Here is a 12,490-nt window from a genome sequence, read left to right as displayed (position 1 = left end):
ACATCAATTTAAATAAGTGTATGCACGAACCATATTTCTTGCTTAGTTATTTGCCAAGAATTAATATTTTAAGCCCAATGTGTTTTGTCTGCTTTGACTTTTAGACGGCAGACTGTGGTATGTGTTCTTGCCAAGTCCAGGAAGGTACAGATATTATTTATGGTCTTGGCAGTTTTCCTTTTCCAGACCAATGTACACAGTTTAGATTTGACATATTATTCATCTGTACTACTATGCGATATTTACAGTGCCTTGCTGTGGATTTGATCCTGCAAGCTCCAGCTGAGGAAAATGTGTGGACAGCAGCGCTTATTTGGACCTGTAGCTATGAATCAGCATGTCATGTAGCTTTTTCCAATTTCTTTTCCCTTTTTTTTTCCACAAGCAGGATACTTGATCTGAATGTACACAAAGGCACTTACAGTACAGCGACTGATTTTGAATACATTACATCATATTACATGCACTTAGCAGATGTTCCTGTGCAAAGCGAGAGAACACCAGATAATTGTCCTGAGCAACTTGATCAACTGTGCTAGACCTGACGAGCTGCATTCCCAGACTGCCGTGTGTGTGCATGTGAAATCACTAAAGCACTTATGCAAGTTAGCTACACTGACCAAAGAACCATACATGATACAGGCCCCGGAGATTGCATCCACGACAAGCCTTGCAGAAAAAGTAAAACATTAAAAAAAAATGCCATAATAGCGTGGATAATGTGGTTATTGCTCTCGTACTGCCTGTAGTGTGTAATATACTGTACCGTTGTGTCAGCATTGAAACTAGGGCAGTGGAGTTATTTCCCAAGTAATGGCATGTTCAGGTTTTTAACCTGGCACCAGGTTTCAGATGGCGTGCCCACTGAACCGTTGGTACTTCCCCAGGAATTAGTGATGCCATTGGCCTAGTTATTTTTATTCTCCAATTTACCCCAGCTTATTTACTTTAACATTTGTTTTGTCAGTCATTTGCCACATTTCTCTTAGGCATTGTGCAGCATGTTGAATCATTTCCGACTGTATTTACAGTATGTGTACAGGAGTCTGTCTGCGTGTGAAAGAAAGATTGAGTGCAGTGAGTGGATGTTTTTGAGAAGCACACTGTGTGAGTGTGTGTAGTTGAGTGTGTTGTGAGGGAGACTGTAGGATACAGTGTGTATAAAGTTGGAGTGAGTTGGCAGTATGACAGTGTGTGTATGTGTGTGTGTGTGTGGCTGTGTGTGTGTGTGTGCTTGTGTGTGTGTGAGTGTGTGTTTGTGTGTGTGTGAGTGTGTGTGTGTGTGTGTGTGTGTGTGTGTGTGTGTGTGTGTGTGTGTGTGTGCATGCATGCATGTGATTGTGGGTTTAAACACTCCATCCCCACTTTGCTGCCATGGTCCCCAGTCTATCTGTGTGAGAAACAGCAAATGAGGTCATGGAACAGCATAAGAAAGGCTGCTCCTGGTTTTAGTGGTGCATGCAAGCGTCCTGGTCGCTGGGAATAGGGAGGATTGGGGCTGCTGAAAGGGGGCTCACTGTGCTCATCGAGTGGCCGCAGTGGGAAAAAAAACATTCCGACATTTATTTGGGAAGTAGGGCACTTCAGATAAAACAGGCACTCAAAGCAGCCGACTTGTCCATTGTGGCCCTCACTCTGTTAATCCACAAATGGAAACTTTAAAAATGTAGGAAAATGCTGAGGGGAAAAAGAAAACAGTTGTGTGCCTCTATTCAGTTTGGACTTATCTCTGGCTCAGGCAAATAGGTTTGGGGGGAGACAGGGAGACATGTCAGCCCCAATATATTAAAGTATGAATTATTTGCTAAGGTGGCACGGATGGTGCAGTGGGTAGCACTGCCGCCTCACAGCAAGGAGGTCCTGGGTTCGAATCCCCGTTGGCCGGGGCCTCTCTGTGTGGAGTTTGCATGTTCTCCCCGTGTCTGCGTGGGTTTCCTCTGGGTCCTCCGGTTTCCTCCCACAGTCCAAAGACATGCAGGTTAGGCTGATTGGAGAGTCTAATAGGTATGAGTGTGTGAGTGAATGGTGTGTGTGCCCTGCGATGGACTGGCGACCTGCCTTTCACCCAATGTATGCTGGGATAGGCTCCAGCCCCCCTGCGACCCTGTTCAGGATAAGCGGGTTAAGATAATGGATGGATGGATGGATTATTTGCTAGACTAACTAGTTTGTTTGTGAGACTGGATGTTTGACTACACACAGTTAGGTTGTCCCAATGAAACGGATGCCAATATACTCCAGTGAAGACACATATGTGGTCACAGCGGAGATCATCAAATCTGGCCCTCAAATTCAAATCCGTCCCTGGTTTTCTCTTCTCCCAGGCAAGTAATGCTCCTGATTGACCAGTCTGTCTCCGCACCTGACTCCCGAATAAGAGGGAGGGTGGAAAACCAGCAGTCCTCCGCCCTCCAGGACCATGATTTGATGGTCCTTGGTCTACAGTGTCAAAAGCTGCGGAAGGTTCCAGTAGGATTACTATACGATACTGTAGCTGGCTGGAATGCCTCGGTGATGAATTGCACCTGCTTATGCGACGCGAGTGTCGATTCCCGCCGGATGAAACGGGGTGCTTCCCCGTTGCTTCGTCTGAGAGCGTGAAGCCCAGTTTCTCCTCCCCGTGTAAATATTTATTCTCAAAGAGGAGCTTTCAGACCGCGGCCCCTGTGAGTGCTCCTCCGCTCTCTCCCTCCGTTACGCTGCGGAGATGCAGATGCACTTTGTTTTTGGTGTGGAGTTTTTGTTCTTTTTTTTTTTCCTTTTTTTAAGATGGGCTCAGATTGTCTCTGAAAACATTACCTTAGATGGAAAGAGTTATGCTGCCTCTGTTCGTAGTCCGGGCATGAACGTCTCCCTGGAAACAGTTTAGGTCCACGAGGTGGGGTCTGCCTTTGGTCCTCTCCCCCACCCCCCCACCCCCCCCCCACCCCCCACCTTTGTGGCAGCTGTCCGGGGTAGTGGTGCAATGAGGATGTCCGATTGTGTGTTTCATTGCAATCCACCGGGGGGGGCGTTTCCACTTGAACTCAGTCAGTTTGGGAAATGACAAGCCTGAAAGGGGAAGATGTGACTGGAACATGGTGAGTGAGTCAGTTGTAATGAGGACGCTTGTGGCTCATTTAGCAAGCCTGGCGAAGCTGCAGCTGCCATGCCCTGGTAATCACAGCTGTCCTCTGGTGAGGATGACACTCCCTCCCAAAACTCTGCAGTGGTATGCCCCCCCCCCCCCCCCCCCACCCCCCCCGGAGGAAATAAGGGTGGAGGTCTGACCTGAGGGGGTGGGGCAGCTATGGTCTGCACATCTTGTTTTTTTTTAACAGGAACTGGAATAAGGGTGCACCCCTGCTAAGGTCACTGCCGAAGTCATTGTATTTCCCTGACCTGCATGTATCCAGGTGACGGGTGGAGGGGTGACAGCTGGTTTTGCGTCTCTGCACTAGGCTCAGAATGTAAACTGTGCCGCGGGGCCACTGATCTGGCCGAGAGCCACAGGAAGCCATGTTGTGATGAGCGTGGAAGGTCAGATCTAATGACCCCTCAGATCTCTTTTGGGCCCCTCTCTCCCTCCCTCACTACAAACACAGTGTAGAGGCTTCTGGCCAATGGGGATCCTGCCCCAGGAGGGTCACGCCTCTTTGGGGTGGAGTTTATATGATCCAGGGGGCCCCTCATCTCCCCAGTCTGGCAGTATCTATTAACCTCAGTCTCCCTCAGAGTGGGGCTGATCAGTTATACTGGGGCAGAAAACTCCAGTGGGGCGTGAGTGCTGGGAACACCTTTCAGGCCTGAGGTTGGGCGGCCTGTAGCGTAGTGGTTAAGGTAAATGACTGGGACACGCAAGGCAATGCAAGCCACAATAAGATCCACACAGCCGTTGGGCCCTTGAGCAAGGCCCTTAACCCTGCATTGCTCCAGGGGAGGATTGTCTCCTGCTTAGTCTAATCAACTACGTCGCTCTGGATAAGAGTGTCTGCCACATGCCAATAATGTAATGTCATGTAATGAGTAGCCTTGAAGAGGCAAGGCTCCAGAACTGGAGTGACTACTGGAGTGACTACTGGAGTGCCTGTCGAATGGCTTCACAGGGACTGTGCCCTCCCGTGCAGGCCCTGTAGCCCGATTGGCTCCAGAGTTTGAGTCACCTCACAGGCCCTGTAGCCCTACAGGACCAGGGTTTTGGCAGCTCTGCACACGCTGTGCCCCCCCACATGTGAGGTTGATAGATGCTCTGAGTACACGACGCGCCCATGCCCATTTTAGAGCTTTGAAGTATGATAGGGGTGTGGAGGGCTGCCGACATGGAGGCTCACTGAACCCTCTGCAGACTCATAACATGGAAGTGATGTAATGCCTGTGCTGTCTGTGGTATAGACTGTGATAATTACGCTTTTGATGGCCTTCAGGGACCATGAAACCAAGCTGTGTGTGTGTGTGTTCTGGTGTGCATGTGTGTATGAGTTTGAGTGGTGTGTGTGTCATTGTGTGTGTGCGCACATAAGTGTATGGACTGTATGTGTGTATGTTTTAATGTGCCTGAGACTGTTGACCTGTATGTGTGTGTACGAGTAGGAGTGTGTGTAAGATGATTTGTGTCTTTGTCTATGTGTGTATGTGTGTGTGAGTGTGTGTGTGTTTCTGTGTGTGCATGAGTAAGAGTGTGTGTCTATGTGTGTATGTGAGTGTGTGTGAGTGTGTGTGATTAAATGTGTCAGTGTGAGTGAGTGAGTGAGTGAGTGAGTGAGTGAGTGAGTGTGTGTGTGTGTGTGTGTGTGTGTCATCACTGGAACACAGGTGCAGGGGCTTGGGCAGCTTGGCTCCCTCTCAGCTGCCCCTGGCCAAGTCTAGTGCTTAAGCTTGTCTGAGTAGGAAATGTTAATAAATGTGCTTTCCCTGCCGTGTAAACGGTCACTTTCCATTACTCCACAGCGCTATGGCAACCGAACCACAGGAAGTAGCTAGGCATGCTCACTTCCTGTACCGCTGGCTTTGCTGGACAGCCATATCCCGTTACATTATTGTTGACTCCTGTCTAACGGTCCGAATCGTTCTCTCCCCATTACGTTGAGACCTACTGGAATTGTTTGCTTTTTCTCACACCTACCTAAGGCACCACAGACACTGCAGCTCACAAGATCGATTCAAAGAGCTGTTCTGTTATTTAAAAGATGCTTTACAATGCATTCAGATTACATTTATAGAACAGTTTATGGCATTAATGTCATATGGGAGAGTTTATAAAGTAGTTTCATATTCTAGTAAGATTCGTCATGGTTTATAATCAATGCGAACATTTGTAACACTGTTCCATTGCGGGGTGCTTTATAAATGTTTATTATTGTATGTATTGTAATATTGTAATACAGTTTATGATAAATATTATCAAGAGGTTCCATATTGGAATTGGTTTCAAAAGAGTTTATAGAGGTATTTTACATTCTGAAGGTTTTTTGGTAAGGTTATAAATAATTCTCAGATAAGATTTATGTTTATAATTGACTATAATCCTACTGTATAAAAGTGATTTATATTTGAGGTTATGTGTGAGTTTATAAAGGAGTTTTATATTTTTTGAGTATATTAGTAAGTTAATAAAGCAGTTTTGCATTCTGAGAGGGTATAAGCGAGTTCATAATGCAGTTTAAGGATGTGTATTTGTGTTGTTCTTTGGGGCAGGGAGCTGCAGCCTAGCTGGCTGTGTTGTGCATTCATCTCCTCCACACAGGGACACTGGAGGGTCTGAGTCACCTACAGATGGGAGGTCAACTGGGGGCTGGGAAGAGACAGTCAGGAGCCTCCTAAAACTCACCGGGTCTTACTTTATTTATTTTTCCTCTCTCTCTCTCTCTCTCTCTCTCTCTCTCTCTTGCCCTCTCTACTCTCTTTTCTCCTCTCTCTCTCTCTCTCTCTTGCCCTCTCTATTCTCTCTCTTTTCTCCTCTCTCTCTCTTGCGCTCTCTACTCTCTCTTTTCTCCTCTCTCTCTCTCTCTCTCTCTCTCAGGGTCAGCTGCTTGTACATCGCTCCCTGTTTGCCTCCTTGCTCAGGATGTGCTGGGTGAACACCCTGTAGCTCTCGTATAAATCTGGCTCTCGTATAAATCTGGCTCTCGTATAAACACTCCCTGTGACCGGAGGCCATCTTGGTCCTGGTGGAGTGGGGTTAGGGTGACATGGGGGAGAAGGGGTGCTCTGGTTGTAGGAGAGCAGCTGTGCTAAAAGCACCATGCCTGTGCTGTTATTGGGGTGCACTCCTGGTGATTATGGGTAATGTACAGTATAAACAACACACATATGAGAGAGACTGAAAGGGAGAGGGAGAGAGATGGATAGGATATTTTGTAATGCCAATAACACATTGAAATTGAATTGACAGGGGGAGAGTCCTTTATTGCACAGAATGAAAAGGAAAATGAGATCTAGAGTACAAGTTTTACAGCGTGAATCACAGACACTTAGGTATGGGAAATAAGGTATAAAATATTATAAAGAAAAATCACAAAATAGAAAATGAAACCATTGCTAGAAACCCAAGGGAAAAGCAACAAAATGAGCCAAACTAAAACACCAAACCAAATAAAATAAAAATGTTGCCATGTACAATGTTCTTCAAAGTACCATGTGTGTCTAAAAGCTTCAGTTAAAATTCACCCTGATGTGGTGAGAGACTGTGTGTATATAGTGCTTCGGAATTTGCGATATTTCCTGCATTTATGTCATGACTGTAAAGCATATTGAATTGCGAGAGAGAGAAAGAAAGAGAGGCAGTGGTTTTTATCATTTACGCATCATTGGCATCACAAACAACTTGTGTTGGCAAAGCTTAATGCAATATCAGTATAACAATCATACATGTTGGTTATACATGGCTGCATGCTCAATAGACATGCACATATACAGCACATATTAGTGTAATTGCACTAGTTGACTAATTGGTACATTTCTTTCAGATGTGCCATCTGTTCGCTCTGATCCTTCTGGCAGCTTTTCTCTGCACATGCTCAGTGCAAAGCCCCCTGTACTGACAATCCCACAATGCACTGCACATGACTGCAACCTGCTCTCGCCAGTCCTGGATGGAGTTTCAGGCTCATATGGGTCACAGCAAGGAAAATTTTTGCAATAATTAAAATATGAACCAGATCTCCCATTCGAAAGACACACTTTCTCGCTGTATTATATGCTCAGTGAGCACTTTATTAGGTATTTATTAATCTTATTTTTTAGATTTATTATGTCTTCTGCTGCTGTAGCTTATCCACTTAGTGTTTTGATGTGTTGTGTGTTCAGAGATTCTCTTCTACATACCACTGTTGTAATATGTGGTTATTTGCATTACTGTCACCTTCCTGTCAGCTTTGACCAGTCTGGTCATTCTCCTCTGAAGTCTCTCATTAACAACACATTTCTGCCCGCAGAACTACTGCTGACTGGATGTTTTTTGTTTTTCTGTCAGCTTTAATTTGGGGCTATTCAAATCTATATGGAGTAAACCATGTAGGAATTATAGCCCTTTAAATTTGTGTCACTGTCCAAGTACATATGGACCTTACTGTATGTGGTAATGGAGTCGTAGATGTGCGAAGATCGATAACAGTGGTTGGTAAATGGTAAATGGCAGGCATTTATATAGCGCCTTTATCCAAAGCGCTGTACAATTGATGCTTCTCATTCACCCATTCATACACACACTCACACACCAACGGCGATTGGCTGCCATACAAGGCACCGACCAGCTCGTCAGGAGCGTTTGGGGGTTAGGTGTCTTGCTCAGGGACACTTCGACACAGCCCGGGCGGGGGATCGATCCGGCAACCCTCCGACTGCCAGACGACTGCTCTTACTGCCTGAGCCATGTCGCCTCGCAGAAGGACACAGATTCTATGTCTCTCCTGTCTCGTACTTGGTTCATTACAAAATTTGCCATTATAACACGCCTCTATATAGCATGGGTCATTATATTAAAACATAGGTCAATAATACATTGGTCAATATAGCATGGGCCTGTACCACACAGAACGACACACAGCTCAACGCTCTATGATTCATCATACTGTAGTTTTTTACACAGAGATGAGTGATCTGCTATTGTCAAGCCTTCCTTCACTGGTTGCCGTGGTGACCCACAAACAGTTGTCATTCAGATAGTCGATGTTGCTGCTCTTGTTGCTGTTGTTGCAGTGTTTGTTTATCTGCTTCCTATGTCATTAGGACCTTGCTCAAGGGTACACGTTTGCCCACAACCCCGCCAACAAAATGAAAGAAGCCTTTTGTTTGGTCCTGTCAGTCTCCAGAACGCTGGAATCCTTGAGTCAGGCGCAAACAATGCAAACGCAATGATTGAAACGGACTGTCAGATAAACAGAAGCGCACTCTGGAAACAGATGCACAGGGGCCACTGGAGATGCTGAGATACTGGGAGCAGGGGTGCTCCAGACGTTTCTGGGCTCTGTGCAAAAGCAGTCTCTGTGTGGCCCCCTTTCCATCGCAAATCTTTTTTTAGTCCAGGCCCCCCCTCCTCCTAGGGCTCTTGGGTAGTCAGTTCCACTATTCCCCCCTGCTGTGACCTTCCCTAACTGGGAGATACATATCAGATACCATTGTATACTGCTATCAGAATTAGCCAAAAGATATTTCTTTCTCCCTTTAAAAAAATGTACACGCCCCTTTTCTACTGGTTTAGAATGGATGGTTAAATCTGTTTGTGCTCTTCGCCAACACCTCATGTGCAGCTTGTGCAGGAAGACTGTGGGCACCCAACTGACCAGAGGGGGCGCCAGTGCACCATGCAGCACGGATGTCCCACCAACTGAACTCCCTCCCTGATTGGGTGACGATACAGCCAATTAGGTACTGCCCTGAAGGCTGCTGGGTACAGCCAGTGCTGCCTCAGGCCCGTTCAACATCCAAATGTGGAATGTACACAACAAAATGGTGGAGAAGGAGGGTAAGATGGAAAGAAGATTACAGGAGAGGATAGAGGGGAGGGAGGGATGAGGTCAGATCCTTACACATGGTGTTAATCCTGGTAAAATAAGTCTTCTTCCTCTCCTGCACCGCTGGTATCACGTCACCTTCCTCTCTCCTTCACTGCTCTCCCTCTTTCAGCCCATTAGTCTTTCAGCTGTTTTGGGGGCGGGGGGCATCCCCAGCAGGGTTTCCATGGCAGCGGGGTTTCCGTGGCATTGCAGGTCCTGTGATGCCATTTCCTTTTGATGCCTTGCATTGACATATTTCTGGCATTTCCCTTTCTCGTTCTCCCTGTGTGTTCTTGCACCACATATGTATGTGCGCGTGTGTGTGTGTGTGTGTGTGCCCGTGCTTTCAGTGTGCAAAAAAGCGCGTGGGGTGGTGTTGCGGTCGTGTCTTGGTTTAACCGATACTCATTTGTCGCGAGCTGTGTGTCATTCCACTTTTTAGCTGGGGCCTTCCCTCCTCCCCCACTGTCCTTCAGCGAGACAACCTAAAAATGATCACTCTGCTGCTGCTCCAAAGGCAGTTTGGAAAGGCCAGTCCTGCTTGTATTTCAGCTAAAACAAACGGCACTACCCGCTAGCCAATCTGTAACTTGATCTTTATTAGTGCTGCACTGAAGTAGCAGCACAATGCCGCCCTTTTCGGTGCTCTCTCTGAAAGCTTACCCCACTGAAACATCAACATAACTCCCAACCGCCAGCGCACTCCAGGGATGTTCCCATAAGCAACACCAGCACGCCACGCAGTCGCTGGTCTCAGAAGCTTGCTTCTGTCTGGGCCTTTCAGGGAATCTTCTAGTTGAGTGGAGTTGAGTGGAGATTCACTCAACCCTCTCATTGGTCTGTTCTTGTTTTCCCCGTGAGCCGTGCTGTAATTTCAGCGGGGTTTTTTCTTCATGTGAAATTACAAGGCAGCGCTAGACTCTGAGTTTCTCATGGTATTGTCTGTAATGTGCTGTAATCCTGACTGCGCTTTTCCATGGCCCAAAGCCGTCGCCTGGCGTGTTTCTGCGAAGACATATGTTGCCGTACGATTGTTGCTGCTTCAGACTAATAATTATAACTGAGATTTGTATCTCCCATTTGACGTGGACACGTTAATGGCCCCCGAGCTGTAATACTTTAGATGCTACCCTTGCATTATCACACAGACAGACACTGCTATTGTTTTTGTTCTGTTGTAGTGTGTCACAACAAAGTATGAGAACCTGCGTTGGTGGTGGTACTGTTTTTTTCCCCTGCCATTTTCTTTTTTTAAGAGTGGGGTTTGGAGTTTAGGTTTTGCGACTCTCCCTGTTGTTTCTAATTCTGGATGAAAACACACGGCTCTCTTCTCTCTCGGTCATTAATGCACTATCTGTGTTCCACAGCCCCACCCCTTTCCTTTAAAAAAAAGAGCTCTCATTCTTCCATTAATGTATTCTGGGAAAAATTCAGTGTCCCTTTTTTGCCCTTTTGAACAGAAATTCTGCCTAAAATTTGACCTCCTTCTGGGCTCTCACACGATTCCAGACTTTTGGCGTTCCTCGTGTGAGTTTTCTGGCAACTCTGCAGTTAGAGGAGTAACTTGATTTTACTGCTGTGTGTAACACACACGCGCGTGTGTGTGTGTGCATGTGTGTATTTTGTGTTGGGGGGTTGTCAGCTCTGAAGCTGGTCTGGCACGGTCTAGACTTGGGAAAAGCCCTGTCTGTGGGATCTCTGGGGGAGGAGCAGTGTGAGGTACTGGTACACTTCTGTAGAAAATGGCATTTCTCAGACTGTACTGCTGAAACACACTTTTCATAGTGTGTATGCATGTGTTTCTGTGTGTGTTGCATTGTGTGTGGATGGGTGCTGTTCTGTGTGTGCGTGTGTGTGTGTGTGTGTGTGTGTGTGTGTGTGTGTGTAAGATGTTATATGTGACACTGTAAGATGACTCCACAGGTTTCCTATGGGCCTCCTCCTGTTTCTGTGAGTGTGAGGACGGTGAATAACGGTGCTGAGAAAATGTATACTCATCTGACAGTTTCATGTGGAAAAAGAGAAGAAAAGGTAATCTGGAGGGAGAGAGAGAGAAAGACACGGAGATGATTTATTGTCTTTTCTAGCTCTAGCAGATACAGGGCTGGGGGATCACTTCCACAGGAGAGCGAATCCAGTCATAGAGCGTATCGCTGTTCCTCTGGGCCCAGAATCGCGTGTTTCTGCCCTGTCTGTTCCCCGAGGCTTCGCTCATCTCATAATGGATTAAACAGCAGCCCGGCTCTGTACTTCTCCTCTCCTCCCTCAGGGACGGGATGCTGCTGGTGGTGACGGCGTTGCAGCTGTTCCGCTCCGTGTAGAAGAAGAAAGCGGCCTTCACTCTGCCGGAATGTCAAGCTGTTGGCGTTGTGCACGTTCAGTCACTGAATGTACTGAACCGGACGGTAGTCCTCCACCTTGTGTTACCACGCTGCAAATCACTGTCAAACATGCCCATTAAGATGCTTTGAAGTCTTCGCATTTCATTCAGTTTCATGTTCTGGATATCAATTGAAATATCAAATATCAAAGTGTCTGAATGTATCTTCCAGAATGTTCTTTTTTCTGGTGGATAGCCTCAGCATACCCCAGCCTGGAAAAGGGTAAGCAGAGGCCTATTCAAACTGCACCTTTTGAAGTCAGGACAACCTGTCCTAGGGGAGCCCAATGTACTTTCTCTCCCTCAGAAAAGCCTGGAGGGCAGCAGCTTGTAGAACTAGAAAACTAATCGTGATGGCTTTACCAAACTAGTTAGCTCAGTAACATAGATAGTTAGATTTGATAAAAAATACATCAAAGATGTAGTATGTGCACATAATCTGTGGTTGGCTGAGCTGAACCTGCTGCCAGGTGTTACTGAGGTAAGGTATTAAGTACCATGGGCCCTCACTGATTGGTGGTGATGTAGAACTCACTGACTGGTTGAGCACGATGGAGAGTGCATTGATTGGTTGAGAGTGGTGGAGAACTCTTCATTGGCTGTGTGTCTACTGATTGGTTGAGAGTGGTGGAGAACTCTTCATTGGCTGCGTGTCTTGTAGAACTCACTGATTGGTTGAGTAATATAGAGCTAATAGATCGGTTGAGAGTGATGGAGAGAGCACTGATTGATCACAAGAGCTCCTTCGTTCATGTCAACTTTCTTTGAACCCATTTGGAGTCCATCTGAAATCATATTTCCACATACTTTCTCATGCACTCACACACACACACACACACACACACAGTTGAGTCTTATTGTGTCATTGTTACAGCATGATGATTAATGATTGGTGCTTAAGTTGTTCAAACAACAAAAACTGGAAAATATTCCTAATGGCCATCGCCTCTGCATGGGCAACGCACTTCATTCCACTTTTTAGCTCTTTGTCACTGCATGATGACTTAGGATTAAAAACAGGAAACTAAGTGTTGCTCACAGGAAGACAAAGAAAGATATATTATGCGCAAAGCGACTAATAGAGTTCTAGAGAAAGGAGCCTGTCAATTTTCTAAGAGGGAGAGCAACAGGCCCAAAG

The sequence above is a fragment of the Conger conger genome, chromosome 11 (assembly GCF_963514075.1).
Source record: "Conger conger chromosome 11, fConCon1.1, whole genome shotgun sequence".
Taxonomy (NCBI): Eukaryota; Metazoa; Chordata; class Actinopteri; order Anguilliformes; family Congridae; genus Conger; species Conger conger.
Note: the sequence above shows the minus strand (reverse complement) of the source record.